We start from the raw sequence: 27,266 nt of genomic DNA, 5'->3' as shown, positions 1-27,266 counted from the left end.
CAATGTAGGCACAAAAAACTGGATTATCATGTCGCGATAGCGAGCACCATTAACTGTTATTGCCTTACCAGCCGCATTTTCGAAGAAGAATGGACCGATGATGCCTCCACCCCAAAATCCACAGTCAGCTGTCACGCTGTCTTTTTTTTTTTCTCGTTGGCAACACTTTACCGCACAAATGGCGCTAAATTTAAATCTTGCGTGAATTTTGGGACACCCTTTATATGGATGAACTTGAAGTTACATGGAAAATCGGCCCAGCAAATAGACTCTTTACTAAATACAGTTAGTATTTTCAGTCAGGACATCAAAATGGAATTTAGTTTAGATAAATGCGCTATTTTATCTATTAAACGAGAAAAAATGACACTAGTAATTTTGATTTTGATCAAGAGAAATATATAAAAGCAATTTCAGCTGACGAAAACTATGAATACCTAGGAATATTATAAGCCCAGTAACATTCTCCACTCGAAAGTTAAATAACTGGCAGCAGCAGCAGAATATATCAAAATAATTAGAAATATTCTGAAAACAAAACTAAATGGATTAAACACAATTAGAGCAATGAATTCTTCGGATATATACGAGTGATCCGATACACAGCTTGAATAATAGATTGGACAAAAGAAGACCTGGACAAATTGGACTGCAAAATTAGAAAATTAATGACTATGCAACATGCGAACTGCTGCAAGTGAGACAGACTGCGGAAAAAAGTAGCTTAAAAAGTTATCGCGACAATAGCTCTGAGCAAATGCTTCAAGCAGTTACATAAGAGGGTCTTCTGAAAGCAATAGGAAACAAATGCGATTATAAAACGGAACAGCAAAATAACCGATATGTGCGCTGGAAAAATGAACCCTTGCATGGCCAATTTCTTCTAGATACTGAAGAGAAAATTAACGTGAACAAGACGTGGCAATGGATACAAGATGGATATATTAAAAAAAAAGAAACAGAAGGATTTATTCTGGCAGCTCATGAACAGGCATTACAAATTAACCCAATGAAAGCAAAAGTTTTGAACATCAATAATAACAGTAAATGCAGATTAGAAAGATGAGGCCATAGATCATCTAATCAGTGTCTGCATTAAGATAGTTAAAACTGACTATAAATACCGCCATGATCAAGTGGCCAAAATAATTCATTGGCATGTATGCAAAATATATGGCTTTCCTATATCTGATAACCAATGTAATCGTAGCAGCATAAAATAGAGACAGTATTGGAAAACGAAACAGTAAAAGTTCTCTTGGACTTTAGAATACAAACTGATCGTCATTTGGAACATAATAGAGCTAACATCACAATTATCGAACATCGACAGGTTTGGATTATTGATATCGCAGTACCCAGTGATAACAACATTAACAACAAAGGACTGGAATAAATGACTAAATATCGAGACCTGCCAATCGAATTTGGGCCGCTGTGGCTTAAACAAACCAAAGTTATCCCAGTAGTTATCAATGCACTTGGCGCAATTTCAAAGAGGCTGTCAACTATTTACAGCAACTAAACATCAACGAAGTGACCCCATATGACCAACAAAAAACAGCATTACTTATAACAGTCCATATTTTACGACGCTACATGACGGATTATTCCTAGAGTATTGGGTAGAATCTGAATTGTTCTGTATCACCAGTCAAATTGTTGTTTAAATCTTGTTTTGACTGCGTATCAATTATGTGAATAAATAATAATAATAATAATAATAATAATAATAATAATAATAATAATAATAATAATAATAATAATAATAATAATAAAAGAGAGGTACCCGAGGAAATTATGCATAGAATTAAAAATGAACAAACTTCGAGATCTTTCCGATTTAAAGAATTTAAAACAAGGATAACTTAAACAGGAAAAGGCAAGAACGGTCTAATAGAGTGATACAATCTTGAAAGAAAATTTATAAACGAAATATGAAAAGAATTAAAACAAAGAATTCTGGGCGCTGAAAAAAGATTATTCGCTATGAAAGCAAAATAATATATAATTATCTTGCAGTACAGGCAAGACATTCGGTTGAAAACCAACATCAGTTTTAGCAAAATATTGAGAGTAAATTCAAAAACAATGTTGAACACCTGAATACAAGATAAACACCTAAGTTCTGGAGGCAGATCTGGGATAATCCAAAAAGAATATGAGAAAAATGGAAAATGATAGAACAACACTCAGATGGAAGATCTTCATAACCACAGAAATGATCCAAAGGAAACTGAAGAAAGTGAAGACTGGAGTACACTATGCAAAGTTGCATTGCATGGGTTTGATCTCAAATATTTAACAAACAGTTTTGTACAGGCGGCTAAGTTGAAGAGTGAATGACAAGTGGAAGGACAATTCTGATTTTGAAAAACAATGAAAAAGGAGCTGTTCCTATAATTAAAGATGCCCAGAATTATATTTTTGATTAATTAATTCTTTATCCAAATGTAAGCAAACAAAATTTGAGGGTGAAGTATTTTCATGACTAGGCTACTTGAATATAGGGGCTGATGACTTTGCATTAATTATATCCTATAATGCAAGAATACATCCTTTCGAGTATTTTGTTTTTAATATGTATGGTCCGTACATAAAAGGTCACAAGACCTATAGCAGATTAGTGTGGGCAAGAGGATAAGAAGAAAGGAGAAATATGTTCGAATTTTGTTTAAACAGTTATATTCTTTGGGGAAGGTAGGGAAGGGGGGGGGGCTGTTCCCAAGAACAGAAGTACATGAAACGAGGCAGTGAAGTGGTTTCGGTTAATTAAACATGCTTTAGTAGAAAATATATTTCATAATAAAATTTTCCTTTCCAAATAAAGAATGAACAGAAAAACATGAAATAATGATTTTAAGTAAATGGTTGAAAAGACGTGTGATGTCCAGAAGAAATAGGTTTTTAGGAAATAAGGAATATCTATTTCAGGAACAGTTTCCTTCGGACATCATACACATCTTCATACATTTCTAAAATCTTCATTCTTCACTTGGAAAGGAAAATTTTACTATCAGATTTTTGGCCTTGCAATGGGCTAACCGCTATCATTACCGATCGCTAACGTATACATGTAAAAATTTTAAGAATCAGATATTATTATTATTATTATTATTATTATTATTATTATTATTATTATTATTATTATTATAAGAGAGACCTCCAGGGAGTCAGAGATTCATCGAGGGAGGCCACATACTACACGCATTACCTATCCTACTTATTCTTGAATTCATTCACACTGCTTGCGCTCATAACATCCAATGGCAATCCATTCCAATCACACACCACCCTCTGAGAGAAAAATCTAGCCCTGACACCCTCCTTGGCGGCCTTCATTCTCAGCTTCCAAGGACACCCTCTCGACCTCTCCCCATCCTCCATAAATTGAAAAATTTTATCAATTGAAATCCTGTGTAACCCTTTCAGAAGTTTGTAAGGCTGAATCATATCACCCCTCTTTCTCCTGTTTGCTAGTGTCTGCAGTCTACAAACTCTCAATCTGTCTTCATAATCGGTATTCCACAATCCTGATATCATTTCTAACACTCTCCTTTGTACTCTATCCAATGTATCAGAATCACAACGGAAAAAACCAGAGACCAGACCTATGCACAATAGTCCAAGTGAGGTCTTATTAAGGCCTTGTAAAGAGGCAAGATAACATCCTTATCTTTACATGTGAACATTCGTTTCAGCATTGCAATTATCTTTTGAGTTGCATTTGCAATCTTTGCCACATGGCCCCTAAACTTCAACTTCCTATCTATTAACACTCCAAGATTCCTAGCCTCATCAGTTTCTTCTAATCTAATCCCACCAATATAATACAACATTGGATATCTAATCATGCCGAAGTGAATGACTTTACATTTACTGACATTGACCCATGCCCATAATTCCAGCCTATTCAAATCATTCTGCAAAGACTGCATATCAGCAGTATTCCTGATTACCCTACCTATCTTCGCATCTTCAGCAAATAACTGTATGTCGCTTGTCAAATCCTTCCCAAGATCATTAATGTACAGATTAAATGACAGTGGACCAAGCACTGATCCTTATGGTACATCACTGCTCACCTTAAATCTACAGATTTACATCTCCCGTATACCACTTTTTTTTTATATTTGTCAGTCAGCCATCTTCTTATCCATGCTAATATTGTATAATCCAAACTTAATTACTTCAATCTATGCAGCAGTCTGCTATGCTGTATTCTGTAAAAGCCTTAGCAAAATCCAAACGTATCATGGTGTATCCATTCCTCTCGTCTAGTTCAATGGTAACATTGTTATAGAATGTGAGCAAGTTGCTAAAACATGACCTTCCCTTAGTAAACCCATGTTGTTCGTTGCAAAGTAGAGATTCACTGTCAATCCATTTCTGAATGCAGGCCCTGACCAATTTTTCCAAAATCTTCACCACCACTCCTGAGATACTAATGTGCACCACCCTTGTGCAATGGAATTACCATACATTTTCTTCCATTCCTGCGGAATCTTCCCTGTTCAGAGACTTATATTAAACATCATGTAACACCCTCATATAAAACAGGGAACCTTATAACTATATGTATGGTAGAAATATGTAGATGACATCTTTATCGTCTGGAAACACAGCGAGAAAGACATGGGAGATTTTAAGAAAAAAATCCATATTATAGGAAAAAAATCCACAAAGGCGGGTACATAAAAGCAAGCCAATTCCATTACCCTTAACAAAATTAGGTATAACTGTAAAATGGAGCTGCTTTAATCATAGTAAAAATGACGACATCAAACGAAAACAAGAACTTCAAATCTTCTTTAATCAGTTCTTCCAAAATGGATATTCCAAAATATTTTCTGATGAACCAACCCGTATAACACCGAAATTAATTACAAAGGCACGGTATCTCTTCCATACGTTCGTAATACTCAAGAATATAGTCATAACTTTAAAGACAGTCAACATCAGAACGATGTTCAAACCAATCAACACCTTGCGAAGCTTTCCACGCTCCCCTAAAGAAAAAAAACTTCCATTTTTAAACATCTGGGTGCATAAAAAGTTTCTTGCTCTTGTGGAAAGATATATATAAGTCAGACTGGGAGAAGTTTCGAAATCCGCAACATATGGGCAATTTTGAAAACAAAGGAGAAGAAAAAAAAGCGGACTCGTAGCGCACATCCTCAAAGAACATCACACAGTAAGTTGGCAGGCTTTCTCCACAGCCATCCTTAGAAGAGAATTATTTTGACAGGTTTCAAGTAGTCCTCCGAGGTCTTTCATTCAAAAGGTATACTAAATATAAATCAAGGAATTATTCTTTACGACATCTGGAAATCATTAATTAACATCTGTAAAATTAAAGACCAGTCCTATGCCAACAATTCCATGCAGAGTTTACACAACAATGGACAGACTGCAACTAACATGCCTAATGATATACTCAATTAGACTGTCATTCCAGTTTTTCAATCATGAAAATCTTTACTTTTTTGTCGTTTTTTATTAATGTTAAATAACCTCCTGATGATGGTGTTGGTCACATAGACAGCGAAACATGTAGAGGAAATACATCTAGTATAAATAAACAATTGCATACGAGTTAAAAAGTGGTTATAATCAATCAAGCAAATCTACTCTGCATAAGTGAATCGCATGAACATAAATCATACATACAGTACTGTGAACGGCAATGGTCTGCCCTAGCAGAACATGCTATCTCGACTATGGTGTCTTAGTTCTTTGGGAAGAAAACTAAGCGTTTACATACAAATAGATTCCCTATAGAGCGCTTATATAAAGAGAACTCTGAGACCTTCCTACTCTGGCCTAACTTAAATAGATCTGATGGCTTTCGTTTATCCCCTTTACGGTAAGTATTATTACATCATTTTAATGCAGATTTACTGATTATTATATTACTGTAATTAAAAAAATTCGGAATTTTGCTGACTGCTTATTGTCCTATTAGCGTTATAGCACTTTTATTGAAATGGTTCTTTAATTGTAATTTTATATTGTGCTCGATTTTCAATGTACCGAAGATGCCTATGATACTTATGCGAAACTTTTACAGCTAATAAACTAATTTCACGTAAGTGTATCTTTCCGTGTTTAATTTTTTCTAAGTATTTAGCAATGTGTGGCCGGTGAGGTATAGCGCGTGCGGTGTAGAATGGACTTCTGCGATGACACCGTGGAGGTGCATGTAATAATAATATTAATAATACCCCTGAAAAACATGGCCTTGTCTGGCGGTGGGGCTTGCTTGCTTCAGTGATGTTGAGAGCTATGCTGGAGGTAGCATTGCTACCAGCAGGGCCACCCTTGTCAGACAGGTCTCGACTGAGAAGCCAGATTAACAGTGTTCCATCCCCAATGTTAATTGTGAAAAGCAAGAAGAAATCCATTCCTATTCAGTAGACGCCTGGGTCATCAAGTACTGCGTCAGATTTTGGGGATCCTGGGCATCAGGCGACAAGTGGGCTATAAAAATCAGCTCTCCTTTCTGGGCAATCAGGGCAGGAAGCTGAAAAGCGATACTGGAAGAAACGAAACATAAAAAAGAAAACAGAGAAGTTGTAAAATGTTTTTACACATCAACACCAGAAAAACGGGGTTTTAGAAATCTTATGCATTTATTTTAAAAACAAAAATTCCCAGAATCTGCAATAACAGAACAAAGACTTATGGACCAAAAGAATTTCATTTTCTGTAAACAGTGCCTCTTAGATGGAAGTGCTGGGATAAAAACCATCACAACCAACAGTATAAAGGAAACGAATCAGCTCTTATACAGCAACACCTATATCATTACAGTGAAGCTTGGTTGCAAACTGAAAGAGAAAAAGCAGAAGATGAGCTGCACCATGGAAAATCCGGTTGGAACGAAAAGTAAAAAAACTCTTCGAGTTCATCCTGGCAACTTCAAGAGTTTTAAAGAAGAATGGTAGAAAATTAATAACATCAAAAACATACTGATTAACACATTTAATTTGGCCAACAAAACGATTGCTAAAGTTACTGAAGAACTAAAATAAAGAATTATAGCGCAGAAAATTAAAAGATATGAAGCATGAATAAACCAATATGTACAAAATATGCAATTTCGACAAAGCCAACGTCAGTTCTTTCAGTCTCTCCAGAGAATTACAAATGCAAACAATCATTCATCACAAAAAGCAGAAACACTGATATTTTCGAAATCAATCTAGAATAATCCTATTGAACATAAAAAGATGCCTCATGGATTAAGGAAATAAAATCAGAAATGAAATAAAAACAAATGCAAAATGTCATTATCTCCAAAGAAATTGTCTGTGCACAAGTTAGAAAATGGAAAAAAATGGAATGTACCTAGCAAAGACGATCTACATGGATTTTGGTTCAAGCACCTAACCAGTTTATATGATCGAATGGCAGAACAATTTAATTATTTATTGCAGTCAGGCTCATTGAAAGACTGGATGATATCTGGGCACACTTTTCTTCTCATGAAAAATAAGTATAAGAGTGCGGACACAAATAAATATTGTCCAATAACATGCTTATTAACTATGCATAAGCTGTTCGCTGCAATCATAGCAAATTCCACACACCATTACTTATCAGATAATCAAATTTATTGGGTTGAACAAAAAGGCAGTTTTCAAAAATCTGGAGGAACAAAAGACTAGACCCTTATTAATAAAATGATTCTCAGAAATACAAAGAGACAAAAAACTAACTTAAACTAGCATGGACAAATGTTAAGAAAGCATTCGATTCCCTCCCACATTCCTGGATCCTGAAATCACTACAAATATTTGTAATTAGCAAAAATATACGTGTGTAGCTCAGTGGAAGTGGTGCATTACTCCTTAAGATAAGTCAGTACTACTCTAGTAATAAATATGTAGATTAAGATATACTACCAGACATATGTATATGTTCGTGTATATACAGACACAAGGACGGTAGAAATGTCAATTGTAAGAAATGCAGATAACATAAGTTCATAACATGATAATAACCCAAAATGTTAATAGGATATATTATCCATTTATAGACCTGTAACTAATTATGCAATTCAGAAAACTTTGTATATAAGAAACTACAGATTTACCTCTTAAGTTAAGCAAACAATATAATGTTAAAGCAAGATGGAATTCTTTTTGTAAAAATAAGAGTGCCTACAAAAAAATAAAATCTGCATGAGATATAGAGATACTACCAAAATATATGCATATATAAATGTAAATAAAAACATAAGCAATGTATGTATTTTAAGAATAAGATGTGCATTTAAATTAAGTTAATAAAATAGTCTTCCAAAATATGTGAACAAAGATATAAAATGAAGATATATGTAAAACGAATTGTACATATGGAAAATGTCAATGCTAACATATATATGTATGTATATGTATATGTGTGTGTGTGTGTGTGTGTGTGTGTGTGTGTGTGGGTGTATATGGATGTATATATGTATATGTATGTATGTATGTATGTATATATATATATACAGGGTGTTCGGGATAAATTTGACATATTTATAATTAATTATATTTTTCCGTAAGTTACATGTATTAACACACACTTCTCTTCATTTAAAAGTTTGGACCCTTCTTCATTCATATACAAGATGTCAGAAAGGATGGATAGCTGGAACCCACCTGAATCATGGAAGAGAATAACTTGTATCATGATGATTCGTGCCCGCCATCAAAATAAGGATATTACGACTGCTGCCCAATGCTCCCTGAATACAGTAAAAACAATCAGGCATGAACTAGAGACTTGCAATGGTGACTACGAGGATGTAGCAAGAAGAAAGATCCCTAGCAGACGATCTGATTGCGTTCGTACAGCAGAATTCCTCGCAAATCTGCAGGAACAGGTGTTGAAGAACCCTGGCATTGGAATTCGGGCTTTGTTCGTGGAGTTGCTAACTGTAGTCAAGCCCTGGATAACAAGGGTAGCCAATGGTAGGCCGTATGTATGGCAGCAGGATTCGGCCCCTTGCCACACCTCTGGGAAAAGTCAAAAATGGTTGTCTGAAAATTTCTACGACTTCACCAGTCCAAATGTTTGGCCTCCAAACTCCCCAGACCTTAACCCCATGGATTATTTTGTATGGGGCGCAGTTGAAAAAGACACCAATCGCACTTCCAGTAATACAAAAGCCCAGTTAATGGATAAAATTAAAACAGTTTTTGCGGCCCTTCCCAGGGAGACTGTAGCATCAGCTTGTTCGAGGTTCCGAAGCAGAATTGAAGCTGTGATCGATGCTAATGGTGGTTATTTTGAGTAAATCTTGTTGATAGTATTGTAATTAACTCTGCCTGTAATGTTTTTTTGTCAATTCATTAAATTTAATAGATACAAAGAAGATTTTCTTTTTCCTTACGAAACTGTCAAATTTATCCCGAACACGCATGTGATGTTGTATCTTATTTAAACAGTGATTGTAAAACAGGTGTCATAAGTATGCTGTAACGAGTAAATGAAAATGCCTAATAGAATTAGCAGCCTATGTACAAATTGTAAATAGCTGTATATATATTTATTTTTAAATGTACACAGCTGCTGTTGTTGATACAAATAACCTCAGTAGAAGTAGCCTCAAGAAATGTAAATCAAAATGGCAATTAGAATAAGCATTCTATGTACAAATGTATATATTGTAAATAGTTGTATATATATTTATTTTGATTGTACATAGATGCTTTAGTGTTAATAAAAATATACTCAGTGGAAGTGGTGCTTGCATTCTCTGTGCTTGATCGCTGGAAGTCAGACGTAAGTTCAAGTCTAATCGCCGACTAGAGGAACTTTTTCTAAGCCGTTCTTCGACCGATTCCTGAGATATCGATTTCTGGTACGGCAGCGCGTTTTTTTCCCGGAAACTAGGGTTTTTTTTTATCCCATAAACTCAAGATAATCTACCGTACTACCCACATTGACAGTAACATATCTTGTTTGGGTTAAGTACCAAGAGATGGCAGCACTTCTTTGCCAGCTTCTTCATTGGTGGCTGCCGTAATTAGTGACAGACGTGGGCAAGCTATCTCTGATTGGCTACCGGTGGAGATTGAACTGCCCACCCAGTCTCCAAAAGCTAGACGGGGTATAAAGGCCTCGCCTACTCCCTATGAAGGAATAAAAGGCATTAACTGATTTATTTTATTTTTATTTTAAAAACATACGTTCGTTTCTGGTTGTTTCTATGAAATCGTGAGGAAACAACTTTAATAGTCAATAATGAACGATTTGGAGATATTAGCATTAAACATGGAATTTTCCTAGGAGATTTCTTGTCACCATTGCTCTTCAACATTTCTTTGATACTTTTGTCTATGAGTTTGAAGAAAACAAAACTTGAATATGAAATTCCTTAATAGAATATTAAAATTTTCCAACTGTTGTATACAGATGAACTTGAAGTTATATAGAAAATCAGCCATTTTCTATATATTTCACAGTTTACTGAACACAGTTCGTATTTTCAGTCAGGACATCAAAATGGAATTTGGTTTAGGACAATGTGCAATTTTATCTATTAAACGAGAAAAAAATTAATGACACTAACAGTTTTAATTTTGATCAACAGAAATATATAAAAACAATTTCAGCTAATGAACACTATAAATACCTAGGAATATTAGAAGCCAGTGATATTTTTCAATCGAAAGTTAAACATCAAGCAGCAGCAGAATACACCAAAAGAGATAGAAATATTTTGAAAACAAAACTAAATGGATTAAACACAATTAGAGCAATGAATTCTTGGGCTATACCAGTGATTCAATACACAACTGGCATAATAGATTGGATAAAAGAAGACCTGGACAAACTGGACTGCAAAACTAGAAAACTAATGGCAATGCATCATGCATTACATCCTCGAAGTGCTGTTGACCAGTTGTACCTACCGATGAGAATAGGTGGATGGGATATGCTGCAAGTAAGACAGACTGTGGAGGAAGTAATTAGTTTAAGAAGTTACATCGATAATAGCTCTGAGCCAATGCTTCAAGCAATTGCACAAGAGGGCCTTCTAAAAGCAACAGGAAACAAATCCGATTACAAAAAGGAACAGCAAAATAACTGATATATGCGCTGGAAAAATAAGCCCTTGCATGGCCAATTTCTTCGAGGTACTGAGGACAAAACTGACGTGAACAAGACTTGCCAATGGCTACAATAGGGATACATTAAAAAGAAACAGAAGGATTTATTCTAGCCGCTCAAGAACAGGCATTACAAACTGATGCAATCAAAGCAAAAATTTTGAACATCAATAATAACAGCAAATGCAGATTATTCGATCAGAAAAGATGAGACTGTATAACATCTAATCAGTGCCTGTAGCAAGTTAGCTCAAAGTGATTATAAATATTTCCATGATTCAGTGGGCAAAATAATTAATTGGCATGTATACAAAAAATATGTCTTTTCTACTTCTGATGACTGATGGGAGCATAGCATAGAGACTGTATTGGAAAACGAAACACAGCAAAAATTCTCTGTGCCTTTAGAATACAAACTGATCGGCATTTGGAACACAATAGACCTCACATCACAATTATCGAACATCGACAGGTTTGGATTACTGATATCGCAGTAATAACAACATTAACAACAAAGAACTGGAAAAAAATACTAATTATCGAGACCTGGTAATCGAAGTTGGCAGGCTCTGGCCTAAACGCACCAAAGTCATTTCAATAATTATCGGTGCACTTGGTGCAACTACAAACAAGCTATCCGACTATTTACAGCAATTAAACATCAACGAAGTGACCCCATATGACCTGCAAAAAACAGCATTACTTGGAACAGTCCATATTTTACGACGCTACCTGATCGACTATTTTTAGATTCTTGGACAGAATCTGTATTGTTCTGAATCACCAGTCAAATTTTTGTTTATATGGTATCTTGTTTTGACTGTGTATCAATATGTAAATAAAAAAAAAAAATAATAATAATCTTCACGTTTTATATTACAGGATAAAAGAAAACGCCCAAAAAATATCTCGAAAGAAAATATATGAAGGATCTTGAAAGAAATATATTATTTGTTCCAGAATCAGGCGTTTACCTCAAAGGAACCTAATACGGTACTATTTTATGGTTACAAAGAACCTGGTGGATATCAGTGAATTTGCCTTTCTGTTCTCTAATACATATTGCTCAGTAGGTGGATCATTTATGAGCGCCATCTACAACAGGAGGTTGTGTGTTGGGAGTGAAGTGGTTTTCATGATAAGGAGTGTTGTATGTAATTTGTAAATGTCGAAAACGGAAATTTACCCATTTGTCTGTGTGATTTCAGACTTTTTATATCAACAGTAATTTGAACGTTAAAGAACAGCGTGATTGTATTGCGGTGTAAACGACAGGTAAAGTTCGAAGTAGCTTTATAATTATATTACATTGAACGCTCCTCTCTGTTCACCCAATATCAATATTTGTCTGAAATGCTGTTTTGTGGAAATAGAATTCTGGCGTAGGAAGTATTTTTCCTCATCATAACAGAAGGTAGGATAATGACCCTTATTAAAAGTAGAGTGTTTTAGTACTGTAACTGTGGAAGTGATTAGCATAATGTATAGTCGGTTTTCCAGTTATATTTTGATAGTGGTGGACAGATTATCATTATTTTAGTTTTGGAGGAAAAAACAACAACGATATATTACATCCCCATCCACTAATACAGACAAAACGTTCATTTCCCGTGTTTATCGCATTGATTTGCTGAGTAAATTTTGATTACTTAGAAGGGTGAAGTATTGTAGGCGTTTTGTCAGTGTTGTCTTTGTACAGTTTTCGATAGGTAATTTAGTTCGGTGTTTGTGATAGGTTCATCTTACCTCGACTGCTTTGATTTTTTATCTTGCAAGGTGATGTTGGCCTGGTTGGCCGAGTGTTTGGCTTATCCACTCTCCAGCCTTTTGGCTGGAGAGTGGATAAGCCAAAGACGATGGTAGTTCCGGTTCGTTGTGGTTCGTGGATTGGGTGGTGGTGGAGATGGAGAGTTGTAGAGTAGGTGCCCTCCCTTGATGAGTCCTTGGAGGTGTGTCATGTAATAATAATAATGTTAGATGCAGGCAAAGGGTTCCCCCCTCCCGAAGTGCGAGTTTTTCGTCCCTTAAACAATGAACACTTTAGCTGCTCCACCCAAAGTTTAAACTTGCTGCTAGGCAATAAACTTCATACACCAAGTTGATTAGTTAAAAGCTAATTTTAACTGGTTTGTTGAAATGAGTAGCTGTGTCCATGATTTTGTGCCTATACCATGCAATGCTGGCTTTAAAGTTTAGTGTACATCATATTGGTATCATGCTAAATGTACCATTTCCCCCCTGCCCATCATGCTAGTATCAAAGTGTGACATTTCTTTTTTATTCTTTTTACCCTAATCACGTCTGTAGTGCTCACTAGAACATCACTTGTTTTTAGTTAAAAAGAACTGGATTCAAATCCCATATCAGACAGTGCTTCATATGTACATCATCTGATAATCCACAGTCTATGTATGTCTTGCTGGGATAAGTGTATCATTTTCGTTTTCTTTCCCACTTGCCATAATCACATCTGTAGTGTTTGAAAGGATGGTGTGTTTGCTTTTAGTTTTAAAGAACTGGATTCATAGGACATCTAGGACAACCTTTATAGAGGCTTTCTTAGATGAAGTTGAGTAGTCCAGTTACTCAATCAAGGTTTTTTGGTCCTACAAAACAAATGAAACTGGCTAGATAATTACTTGCAATTAACATACCTAATACTACCTTGTTAACCTTATTTGCTTTGACCACCATTTGAACCAAACTGATCTGTGCTTTAATTATAAACATTTGGTAATATGCCTTATTTCCAAGGAACACTTGGGAAAAACTAATTATTATTATTGTATGGGTGTCTCTGTGGAGTCAGGAGACAAACTATCCACACAAGCTGTTGCCTCTCCTTGAACCCATTAACAGACAAAGCACTCACAAGTGACTCTGACAATTCATTCACGACTCTCTAAGCAAAAAAATCTAGTCCTTGCACCTTTACTAACCACACCTTTATTCAACGTTCAGGAATGACCCCTTGTTCTGTCCCCTCCAGCCAAGTGCTGAAACATCCCCCTCCTCTGCATGAATCCTATTGAAACCCTCTAAGCAACTTAAGGGTTTCTATCATATCCCCCTCTTTTTCTCTTATCAACCAACTTCTGCAATCTACACACCCGCAATCTATCGATAAGGAACATTCCACTCCGCAGGTCACTCCTCTCTGTTTTTTCTTTACACTTCCACATCCCAAAGAAACTGAGGAGACCGGACTTGAGCACATTAATTCTGATGTGGTCATATCAAGACCTTATAAAGAGGAATAACAACTTCCTTATCTATACCGTATGGAAAGGCTTATATGTTAGTTGTACATGTTGATTGGATTTTAACTGTATAGATGCGAACACAGATTCATAAGAAAATAACTATTTGAGTTAATTGCTAATATTTCACTGGTATTCTATCCAGCATCTTCAGAGCACACGAAGTTTGTTACAGTAGCGAGACAACCACAATCCAGTGTAACAGTGGGACTAGTATGAGCAATTGTAGTGTGCAACACAAAGAGTCAAGTCCTAATTAGGCGCCATCTAAGTTGGAAAAAAAAAATGAGAGAGAGAGAGAGAAAGCAGGTATTAATTTGGTTTTAGGGTGACTGTCTCCCAAATCTTTGGTACATTTATAAGGCCATACTTTTTGAGGTTTGGAGTATGTTTCAAGGCTTCTGTTGATTCCAAGAACAACCTCTCTGACTTGTAAAAGATTCTGTGCGGCACTTCTGTTTTTTTCTAATTGATCTTGTGTATGGGGGTATCCAAAGCATGGTCTGCTAGACCCGACTTACTGTAACGAAAGTGGCAGATATATATTTTTTGTGTTCACTGAGGCAGATGTCCACAGTTCTTCCTGTCTGTCCATAGTAGGCTTGATGATATGAACAGGGCACTTCATAGATTCCTGGATGTGATAAAGGAGAGAATCTGCCCTTAGGTGAATGGATGAGAGTTTTCCAATTTCACATAAAGTTTAAATACAGTGCATAGTTGGTGTTTGTTAAGCACTCTAGATATCATTTCAGATGTGCCTCTAATGCATGGGATGGTGACAGTTTTGTTGGCCTTCTGTGGTAGACAGTGGGGGATTTCTGGGGAGCATTTAGTATTTTATCTATCTTATGGAGATTACAGCCATTGGTCAGGAAGGTATGACATATAGTTGTTAGTGTGTTCTTCAGCCAAGTAATCTTATGGGCTGCCCTTAGCAATATGTCCTCTAAACTTTAACTCTCTGTCTACCACTACCTCTAAATCTCTAGCTTCCTTTATTTCATGGAGTACAGTGCTATCAGTATGTTAGATAGCTTGTAATCTGTTCATCCCAAAGTGCATAACTTTACATTTCTCTATTGAACTAATACTCATTATCCTTTGCCCATACTGACAGGCTATTTAAATAGTCCTGCAAGCTGGAAAGTTATCCTTGATTAACTATTACTCTACTTAATTTTGCATCATCAAACAACTGAATATTTCCTTTCAAGTTATTTCCTATATCATTGATGTACAAATTAAACAGCACTAGTCCCAGCACTGAACTTTGTGGCACAGGTCACCTTTTTGCCTCAATTCTGCTCCTCTGTATACCACTTTTTGATAGTCCGTCCAGCAATGACACTCCCCATTTGTTCTAATTTTCATAACAGAGTTCCATATGGTATTCTTTCAAAAGCATTTGACAGAATACTACATAGCAGAATCACCATATAGCTGTTTCCTTTTTTTTTTTTTTTTTTTTTTTTAACTCTGCTGTTACTTTATTATAAAAAGATAGTAAATTATTAAAGCATGACCAATCCTTCACAAAACCATGCTGCCCCTCATACAATATATATTTTTATCCACCCATTCTTGAATTTTCTTTTTGACCAATGTTTCCAGTACTTTTACCACCACACTTGAGACACTGATTGGTCTATAATTTATTACTGCAGTCTTAGAACCTCCCTTATGCAAGAGAATTATTTTAACCTCTTTCCATTCCCTAGGAATTCTACTTTTTAAGCTGAGACTTAAAGAGCCTAGTCAGAGGCATTGCCACTTCGTTTGCACGTTCTCGCAAAACTCAAGCTGCTATCCAATCTAATCCCACAGCTGCATTTACATTGAGATTTGGCAATATCCTAAGAACCTGCAATTCATCCACCTCTGTTCCCACATTAGTATCTGTCACATATTTAAACCAGTAACCTCACTAGGATGATATACCCTTGCAAAGTGACTATTTTATCTGCTTCTGTCAGTCACCTTTTGACCATTATTGCTCATTAAGGTTAATCTTCCATAGTCATTCTTCCTCTTACTTGACACACATAACAAAGGAACTCTTTGAGATTTCCTTTGGCCTGCTTGGTTAGATTCTTTTCATAATCTGGTTTTGCCTTCCTTGCCATGCTGGTCACTTTTCTTGCCTGAGCCTTGTACTGTTCATGAGTTTGCTGGTCACCGTTCTCGTTATATGATCTCCACAGCATTTTCTTCTTCTGCAGCTCATGCTTATAATATTACTCATCCATTCGACTCCTACCTGATTAACCCTCCTTACCTTAGGTATACAATTTAATATTGCTTCCTCTTGATCAGTGGTTCCCAACCTTTTTGCATTTGTATACCCCTTTTAAACCCATTTCTATAAATTGTACCCCTTGGATTTAAAATAGCTGTTTTTAAATACTGACACTTTTTCTTTTAAGGTTACTTTGTTGACACTGGCACTTTTGTTCAGTGCCTATCTTAATGTAAAATAGTTTACTTGAGCCAGCAAAGGTTGGTCGATTGGTAGAGCCTCTGCTACTAATGGTTCACGCAAAAAGTTAAGTAAGTTTGAGTATGGTTAGTAGTTGGAAGGGGTTCAATCGTTCATTGCTGTTGGCACAATCTCCCTCGATGAGTCTTTGGACTCCCTGGAGGTGTCACATAATAATAATAAAATTTTAAAAAATGTTTATCCTCTATTACTGATTGTTTTTCATGTACCCCTGAATGGTCCAGCACGTTCCCCTGGGGATATGCATGCCACTGGTTGGGAACCGATGCTCTAGATCAGTGTTTCCCAAACCGTGGGCCGCGGCCTCCTTGGGGCCGTAGGTTTTGTTGAGAGGGGCCGTGAAATAATGAAAACAAATTTAAAATGTTTTAAGACTAAGTAGATTTTTTTTATCTTAAAAGAAACGTATTTAATTTTTATTATTTATTATTTCTTTTTTGTTATTTAAAAAAAAAAAAATCATCTAACGCCTTTTATTCCCTAATAGGGAGTAGGCGAGGCCTTTATACCCTATCTAGCTTTTGGAGACTGAGTGGGCAGTTCAATCTATATTTTAATAGAAAAAAATCCAACATTGGTGTTGGTGCACAAATTTTGCTTCCTGCGTATTTCGGTGCCTAATGAATATTAGTAAATATATGCTTATTCACAGAAGTTTCATTTCAAAGCAGAAATCTAAGAATTGCAGTTTCAAATATTTCACCTGATATTGACTTTTTGTGCAGCAGTATTGAAACACATCCATCACATTAAATTATTAAACTTCTTTTATGTTTTTAATTCTTTCTTTATTACTAATCGTTTTACGTTTCATGTGCAAATGAAAATTACTGATCTATCTATATAAAAATATGAGATAATGTGTCATGTCAAATGTGTATGTAAGATGCTAAAAATGTAATATTTGCATTTGATTTTTGCAATATTCGCTGTGTATGTTTTGTATTGAATATAAATACAATAAATATTATAATAATATATATCTATATTACGATTTTTTTCCGAGGGGGGGGTCCGTGAAATATTTTAATTTTTCCAAAGGGGGCCCTGACATCCAGAAGTTTGGGAAGCACTGCTCTAGATCAGAGTTTCCCAAACTGTGGGCCGCGGCCCCCCTGGGGCCGTAGGCTTTGTTGAGGGGGGCCGTGAAATAATGAAAACAAATTTAAAATGTTTTAAGACTAAGTAGATTTTTTTATTTTAAAACAAACGTATTTAACTTTTATTATTTATTATTTCTTTTTTGCTATTTTTTATATTTTAATGGAAAAATTCACACATTGGTGTTGGTTTACAAACTTTGCTTCCAGCATATTTAGGCACTTAATGAATATTAGTAAATATTGCTTATTCATATGTTTAATTTCAAAGCAGTGGTTAATTGTATTTACTTCGAATGCTCTCCAGGGAAGCTCCAAATCTTCCTGTCCATTTCATCATGCGTTTGTAATCAGGGACTGTTGATATTGACTTTATATACATATCAAAACTCGTTTTATATTATCACTGTCATCCGAACTAGTTTTCTGTTACCAATGAAAGTTTCGCATATACTTCACACATGAAAAAAAAAAAAAAGCTTAAACAAGTTCGTGTGGGGAGATAGTAACTCGCTTGCAGTGGTAAACAACACGCCCTCCCGCAGAGGCAAAAACAAGTACTTTTATTATGCCAGTGAATAAGGTATGAGGAGTCTGTGTAATATATTTCTCAACAAATAGTGCAATTAGAGACAACTGGGATAAAAACACATTAATTAATGAATCGCACGTCCCCTCATACAGAAACTATTCTGTATATATAGACTGAAACAAAACCATATGTTGCATGGGCAAACACAGTATCTAACTAAAAAGCTATTGTTATTAATTAGATGTGTGCGAGTTCGATTTCCCAAGGCAGCAATAAAATTCAACCGAACGTGTTAAAATTCGTAAAAGTGCTAAAACTAAGTAATATATATATATAATGAATGTTATAGCAGTTTCACATATGGAATTCGGTTGAAGAGAGTTAGCATTTCAACTCAATTGTCAGCTATGCTTTTATCTTTCGGTTGCGCGATCTTTTGTTAATACCGCACCAATCATATGCACGTTTTAATAACCTGCCTTTGCTGTCTGTTTCGCGTTAGGCTTAATTACTGTAAAGGGAGAAAAGTCACAAAAGAGAAAAATGTTCCTGGTCCGGGGATTCCCTTATTCAGGTAATATTCACTAATTTCATGTTATCAGTCTGTGGTGTGCCAGTATCGGTAAGTGGTGATATTATTTGATCTATTCTACGTTAAAAAATTTAACCCTGAGATGGATAAGTGGCTGATAAAAAATAAAAAAAAATTCCCACGAACAATCAGAAGAAGCAGAAACAGACTACAAAAAAAAAAAAAAAGACTATTTCATATTTTATCAGAACAGCCCGCATCGTCTTCAGAACCAAACGGTAAGAGGCAAAAAATGTAATATATGCATTTGATTTTTGCGATATTCGCTGTGTATGTTTTGTATTGAATATAAATACAATAAATATTATAATAATATATATCTCTATTAAGATTTTTTTTCGAGGGGAGCCGTGAAATATTTTAATTTTTGCAAAGGGGGCCCTGACATCCAGAAGTTTGGGAAGCACTGCTCTAGATGACCCTTACTATCTCCCATTCACTAATAACATCTTTACCCTGCAGTGTTTTATGCCATGGCATGGCACATATTTAAGCTTCTTCCTAAGCCTCTCATAATCACCTGCGTTGTAGTTCCACATATATCCCTTCTTGACAGAATATTCTGTCAAGAAGGGATATATGTGGATACATTGGTTATGGATAGCTCTTCTGATCCTATGACTAGGTCCAATACTCTCACATCCCTAGTCCTCTCTATCACATGCTGCCTCAAGTAATTATCTTTCAGTAGGTGTATAAATGACATTTCCTTCCTGCCATGTAATCTTTCTTCCTTCCAGTCTATATCTCCATAGTTGAAGGCCCCCTCCCCATAATAATCATTCAACCTATATTCATTGTACTAATTTGGTGATGCACGTCTTCCAGATCATCCATGTAACTCCCTATCCTATAGCAACAACCAACCATATATTTTATCTTACTGGCCTTAATCTCACACCAGACTGCTTCAGATGAACAGCCACCCTTCCACCTATCTCCTGTTCTTTTTGACTGTAATTCATCCACTATCATCAGCAGTACCCCTCCAACCATCCTGTCTTCTATGAAAGTACTGAACCCTTTACATTCTATCCCTGTAACTACATCTGCTGTCAACTAAGTCTCACTAATACCTATAACTTTTGGCAAGTCACACTAACAAATGCCAAAAACTTCTTTTTCCCGATACTTCTGACATTAGTATATAGAAACTGCAGCATCTCTTTAGGGTCCCACCCACCTTTACTTCTTCTTGAATTGACTACCTTGTTCAATATTTTTCCCTGAGAAACTAGATTCCTCACTTGGTCATTCTCACATTCACTCGTGGGTGCCTTCACATGCACACACATACACCTGCTTCCATCCTAATTGCTTAAGTTTTCCTGAATTTGCACTTCAGCATGCTTGGTGGATAAAGCTCTCTCTAGACACCTCTCATCAAACCTATTTAGATGCAGTTCATCAGCACCACTGTATAAATCCTTCTTTCTGTCAAATATAGACCACAGATCCACAAATCCTACATCATCCTTTCTGCAGGACCTTCACATTAGCTAGCAATGCTCTCCTCCTCAGTTCATCTCTATCATAGTATGGTAGGTGACTTAGTCTTCGCTTTCTTGCTCTTCAGTTTTTGCCTCTTCTAACAATTCCTTTACATCCTCCCTTATAGAATACTTCTTGCCTCTCAAATCATTTGTACCAACCAAGACAATCATTTCCTTTGACTTACTTTTTTGCATCTGGATGGCGTGATGAATATTGTGAATTTTTGCACAAGGGAAACATGATTTTGTCACACTTTCGTTTTCATTAAGTACTCCCTGATCATCGAGTCTCCGTAAATAATTTTCTCCTTGTTTTTCTTTTTTGTTCACTCAGTCTTTATTACTACTTCAGACTGCCTGCTTCTTTCTCTTTTCAGCCATGCAAAGCTCTTGCTGCTTCTGCAGTTTCTCAATTTCACACTATCCTGTGATGGATAACATTCAAGCATGCTCTTTCTTTATTAATGTTTATTTCGTTCTCTTCTATTTATTGGTTGCATGGTTGACATTAATAACATTTTCCATCCTGCCATCAGTACTGTCCACTCTACTAATATTTGCTGTGTTCTTGTCAACTAATAGGCACTTTTGAAACATTTAATTCTCTCTCTCTCTCTTTTGTTATTATTTTATATTATAATTTTTATTACTTAACTAATAATTTAGTTTTTAACAACTATACTTACAACTAAAATAAATAAAATATAAATTAACAAAATTGTTACATTTCCCTATCATACTATAATTCAAATTCTTAAAAATAAAACAATAAAACGCATGGCATGGCAATTGAGAACTATTCAGGACAAGTTTATAGGAATTTTGGAAGAAAAAGTAAGAAGCAAAGTTATCGAGTAAGTAAAAGAAGCAAAGTATTTTTCTATGATATTCAACAGTGCCCCTGATATTGCTCATAAGGATCAAACGAGCCAAGTTTTACGCTACGTTATGATTGATGTAAATAAAGTGAAGGTTGTAGAATCATTTGTTGATTTCATTGAAACAAAAGGTAAAACCGCTGAGAATATTTCAACTATGATTTTGCAAAAATTAGAAAACGATAGAATTGATATTCAGAATTGTTGAGGACAAGCATATGATAACCATTCGGCTAGCCTGGCTGGCCGAATTGTTAGCGTATCCGCTCTCCAGCCAAAAGGCTGTGGGTTCGAATCCTGCCATGGGCATGGATGTTTGTGATTGTCTGTGAAAATACTAGTGACGGTAGTGGGTTGTAGATGATGTTGGTATAGATAATCATGGTAGTTGCGGTTCGTTGTAGTTGGTGGATTGAGTGGTAGACACAGAGTTGTAGATTAGGTGCCCTTTCTCGATGAGTCCATGGACTCCCTGGAGGTGTCACGTAATAATAATGCTGTGATGGCTGGTCAACATACTGGCATTCAGAGATGCATCAAGGAAATTAATGGAAAAGCAGAATTTCTCGCATGTACAAATCCGTCGCTGAATTTGGTGGGTGTACATGCAGCTTCTGTTGCTGTGAATTCTGCTACCTTTTTTGGAACTGTGAATGTTTATTCACGTTTTTTACTTTCTCAACCCATCGCTTACCTATTTCTGAATTCAGTCACTGTTCAAATTGCAAGCGTGTAGTAGAAACTGGATGGAGTGCACGGGAAGATGCTGTGAGTGTTGTAAAAAAATTACTTGAAAATCTTAAGTGCTGTAGAACATTTAACTGGTGAAGAAGAAAATAGAGTTAATAGGTCAGATGCCTGCGTGCTGCTTGTTGCATTACAATCGTTTTCCTTCCTGCTTGGCTTGTGGGAATCCGTCCTTCTAGAAATTAACGACACACAAGTCAAACCAAAGGATTGAATATACAACAATGTGACATAAACCTTGAGGTTTTAAAAGTATTTTTAATTGAAAATTAGGACGAATTAGTTTACAATTCAGTAGCTTATGCCAAAGAAATTTGTGATGATCTGGGAATAGTCATGGATCATTGGTGTAGAAAGAAGAAAATGATGGCATGTGAAGAATCATGAGATGCTGAATTGTCATACGAAACTGAGTTGAGGAGAGTAATGTTTTTTCATTGGACAGAGTAATCCAAGAAATCACCACGTCATTTCAACAGCTTCATGGTCTTGCTGTAAAATATGCCTTCTTTACTCCATCGAATCTTTTGAATGATAAATACGAATGTCAACTAAATCATGATCACGATGACATTAATAAGGAAGAGTTCCTCGTTGAGAGAAAAAGACTTCAGGGTTTTATTTCTGTTGTTGATACAAAAGACGAAACAGAGATGTGGAAGGACGGTCCTCCTTGAACTTTTGCAGTTTACTCTAAAATACATTTTCGAGTAGTATTACAATATTTGGAACTGAGTTCCAAATATTGTAATGCTACTGCGAATTTTCCTCACAATTGCTGTAAGTGTTGCTAGTTGTGAGAGGAATTTTTCTAAATTAAAATTGATTAAAAATTACCTAACATCTACAATGAGTACCTTGCATTTAAGAAATCTTGCTATACTGTCTATAGAACAGAGTGATGAAACAGACGTTGACAATGTCATCGACGATTTTGCTAACAGAAAAGCAAGAATGTTGGAATTAAAGTTTTACTTCATAAATAAACATAGTGTTTTAATTTATTTCCCTATACATTGTTTTGACTTTTTGTAGTATTTTTGGTGTATATTGTGAGAGGGGCGGCAAACTCGGGGACTGCCTCGGGCAGCAAAAGCTCTAGCTATGCCACTGCAATAGTACATTAAGGTTAATGACTAGATGCTCCAGAAATCCTGCTGTAGAGAACAAACAGAACTTTTTCAATTCACTTATGGCGTTGACAATGTCATCGACGATTTTGCTAACAGAAAAGCAAGAATGTTGGAATTAAAGTTTTACTTCATAAATAAACATAGTGTTTTAATTTATTTCCCTATACATTGTTTTGACTTTTTGTAGTATTTTTGGTGTATATTGTGAGAGGGGCGGCAAACTCGGGGACTGCCTCGGGCAGCAAAAGCTCTAGCTATGCCACTGCAATAGTACATTAAGGTTAATGACTAGATGCTCCAGAAATCCTGCTGTAGAGAACAAACAGAACTTTTTCAATTCACTTATGGCCTCTAATAAGCAGGCTGGTGTTTTCATGTCAGTTTTGAATCATCTTTCATCTAAAGGCAGTCACAAATATTCATGCCCACAGTAAGATTAGAATTTACAATCTGTTAGTTGGAGAGCAGACACTATCTATTTCAAGTATATGACAACTGCTGCTCTCTAGTCAAAAAATTGACCAAACCATATAATATACATATGCAATGCTCAAGAAATACCACTTAAATCTATTAGTCACAAAAAATTTTTACTCATCCATAGTATAAATGGTGGTAAAAGGTATGTGTGTGCACGCACGTGCACACCGTTTCAATTTCTGCAACCAAAAGAATATTTTTAATAGAATTTAAAACAGCCAAATTCAAATTATGTGCAATAATTTGTAAGGTCTTGGCATATCTCCCTTTAATTTTGTCACTAGTTCTGTTTTTTAAATTTTTTTTTATATATTTTTTTTTTACCCAGTATGTTACATGCTACTTCTGTTCACTGGCTTCTAACTAATTACCAGTCTTACATGTCATGAACAACTTGTTTATTTCACTCTTTCATCTCTCACACTTCGTTGCAGCTGAGTTTGGGAGATGTTTTCATCTCTCGCATTTCACTGCAGCTGAGTTTTGGAGAGGAATAATGTAAGAAAATGCCTCTTCTGATTTTTATCTGTTCACATCATGTAATGGATGAGTTCTTCCTCATTTGAATACCCATGGAAACATCTAGAAGAAAACTCAATACTGAAGTCTTTGATTTCCTTAACTAATTTTTGTTTAATAACATCAGCATTACTGCTTATAGTAACCAACTCAAATTCTTTGCGTTTCATGGTATTTTGGTAGTGCTCTGTTACTGGGCCTATGATATTTTTGAACTGAGTAAATGGTTTATTGAATTTAACTTTATAATAAGTTGTATTAAAAAGGCACTTCAAGTGGTCAAACATTTTTGAACCCATCTTTCTTCGGAAAGCAACTAGAGGTATGTTTCCTGGATGATTTCCAGCCATTTTTTTTTTTTTTTTTTGTTAAAATTGAATATGCCATGAAACCTAAATGTCGCCACTTTAAAAAGGCCTTGAAAACCTTGTACTAATCTGAAGTTTCTGTGAGCAGTCCCAGGATATTTTTATGCCTTACAGAATATCATTTCATCTTCATAGCACAGCTGCTTGAGTTCATTGAACAGTTTGTCTTGAAATCACATCTTGATTGTTTATAGTTTATGACATGCCAGGACCATTTTCTTTATTCTTTTAAATATTTTCTGGTTATTATTATTATTATGTGACACCTCCAGGGAGTCCAAAGACTCATCGAGGGAGAGTGTGCCAACATCATCGAACGATCACTTAATTTCATCTTCAGTTTTGCACTTCACAAAACTGAAAAGGCTAGTTTGCATTTCTATTCATTTATTGTCCATAATGAAGTGTGAATTTACATAAATTATGAATAAAAATAATTTAATAAGAAAGACAAAGTTTATTAAAACAAAGAAAATGGCCTACACTGGCAACAGAGCTGGACTAACTTTTCATGAAGTAATGTCAATAATATGATCTGGTCTTTATCTTGGCAGTATAATTGGGTTTTTTAAATAACAGTATTAAAAAAAACCTTTTTATCATGTATGTTTACAATTCATAGCATACAATTGCACTTAGCTAATTCATATTGTGAATTGTGAAAATAAGCTTATACCAGTATTACACTACAACTGCATAACTATTTCTGAATAAAGAGAATATCGGAAGAATTACAGTTAGCAGCGAAACTAATGAAAATTGGTCTTGTGAAATGAATTTTCTTGTTTAATGGTATTGTCTGATTTTTATAAGGATGATGACTTGTAAGTTATTCAAAATAAAAGGTTTTTTTTTTACCCGACTATTTATTCCAAAATTAATCTGCATATGCATTTATATCTCATCCTCTGTTATAAACTAAAGCCTAACCTGCATACACAGGTTAGGCGTTAGTTTATAACAGAGGGTGAGATATAAATAGTGCCACCTGTTGTCATAGGAATTATTTTGCTTTTCACAAGGTATACAGCAGCAAGATATCGTTGAGAGTATTTTCATTTCTACTAACTTTTGGCTAGAACAAATTAAATTAGTTACTTAAGATCTATATCCCACTGTGATTGACAGTGGATAAGATGTTTTAAAATGAAAAAAAAAAAAAAGGTGTAAACATTACAAAACAAATAAGGCAATAGATTTTGAATGCATTTAGAAGAAGGCTGAAAATTCACTTGCCACTTGTCTTTGATATGGTCTCATGGTGAGTGGATTTCTGGAGCCCTCTACAAATGTATCACCAGAAGTTAGGGTATATGAAAATTGCACTGAGGCAATAGAAAATGTGACATAGATATCACACTAGAAAAAAATTAGATGACAACAACAAAAAAATGTTGTATATGTTTTTTTTTTCTCAGTGCAGTTTTACATGATTTACCACACAGAAATGATATAATAATGAACTTGCAAATTATTATTATTCAGGCCTCCATGGAGTCAAAAGACTCATCATGGGAGGTCCTTCCCTGAGAAACAGTCTATCAAGACTCATCGAGGGGAGGTCCCCCCCCCCCCCCCCAAGAAACACAAAGTCTATCATACCACTCCTTAAACTCATTGACCGTTCTCGCTCTCACCCATAACACCACACCACTTATAAAACAGAAACAAGTAATGCGGCAAATGGAGGTATCAGATAATAATAATTATACTAAATACTTTGAGATATTTGTGTTGTGCCAAGAGAATTAAGTGAAAGCATACCACAGACTGCAGAAAAAAGTATATCCCTCCAGGTGATGAAGAAATAACTGTATTACCATCAACATCAAGAAGAATCTGAATGAAGACATTAACTTCTTCTTCTTCTACTATGCGTTATTCCCACTTCCCATGCAGGGTCCGCGTGTTACTTTAGATGCGACTTCTTGTTAGTACTACTCCCAACCGACCCGTCGCCTGGTCTGCCGCTGGGGGGGGATATATTTTTGACTGTAGAGGCGTATGTTCATAGGGCCGGTTTGCCTGTTTGCGGGATGAAAAACGCCAGATAAATGGCGGAAAAAGCCCTACTGACCGTGCCCAAGACCGGCTAACTTGGCTATGCCTGAGGAAGATCCTGAAATTCCTCACGTCTACAACGGGAATCGAACCTGGGACACTCCTTCCCCAGTCATATGGTTGCGAAGCGCAAAGCCACTAGGCTAACCGCGCAGTCTGAATGTAGACATTAACAAAAGAAGAAAAACACACTGACAAGTGAAAAATACCGATGTCATTAACAATACAAACACATACTGGTATGTACAAGATAAAAGAATTTGCAAAATGCAACATAATCTTCTTTGTTACACAGATAATAAAAACAGATTTTGAAATTCTTATTTGCATGTAATTTATTGCAGGAAGTTACAACACAGAAATAAAATTACCAATAAACAAAATAGAAATAATATATATAAAATCCTAACAAAAATAGCAGAAAACATATGTCATAATAGGTTTGTTAAGGGGAGATCATGTTTTACTAACTTATGTATTATAACAAGATTACAAATA

At 35.5% G+C, this 27,266-nt stretch overlaps 1 protein-coding gene across 2 annotated transcripts in view; it reads left to right on the top strand.

Annotated features, from left to right (window-relative positions):
- The first annotated feature begins 12,225 nt into the window (after positions 1–12,225).
- LOC150092170 (syntaxin-7-like) overlaps positions 12,226–27,266 on the top strand; it is a 119,333-nt gene continuing 104,292 nt past the window's right edge. Inside the window, exon 1 of one of the 2 annotated variants that reach the window (XM_090415241.1) lies at positions 12,226–12,380. The gene's annotated coding sequence lies outside the window, so the exon portion shown is untranslated. Of the gene's footprint in view, positions 12,520–27,266 lie in introns of both variants that reach the window. The other variant, XM_090415240.1, reaches the window with a different exon arrangement.

This window comes from Typopeltis vanoorti, unplaced genomic scaffold (genome assembly GCF_054136105.1).
Source record: "Typopeltis vanoorti isolate ZY-2024b unplaced genomic scaffold, IOZ_Tvanoo_1.0 HiC_scaffold_24, whole genome shotgun sequence".
NCBI classification, from domain to species: domain Eukaryota; kingdom Metazoa; phylum Arthropoda; class Arachnida; order Uropygi; family Thelyphonidae; genus Typopeltis; species Typopeltis vanoorti.
This window is presented reverse-complemented; position numbering and strand designations above follow the sequence as displayed.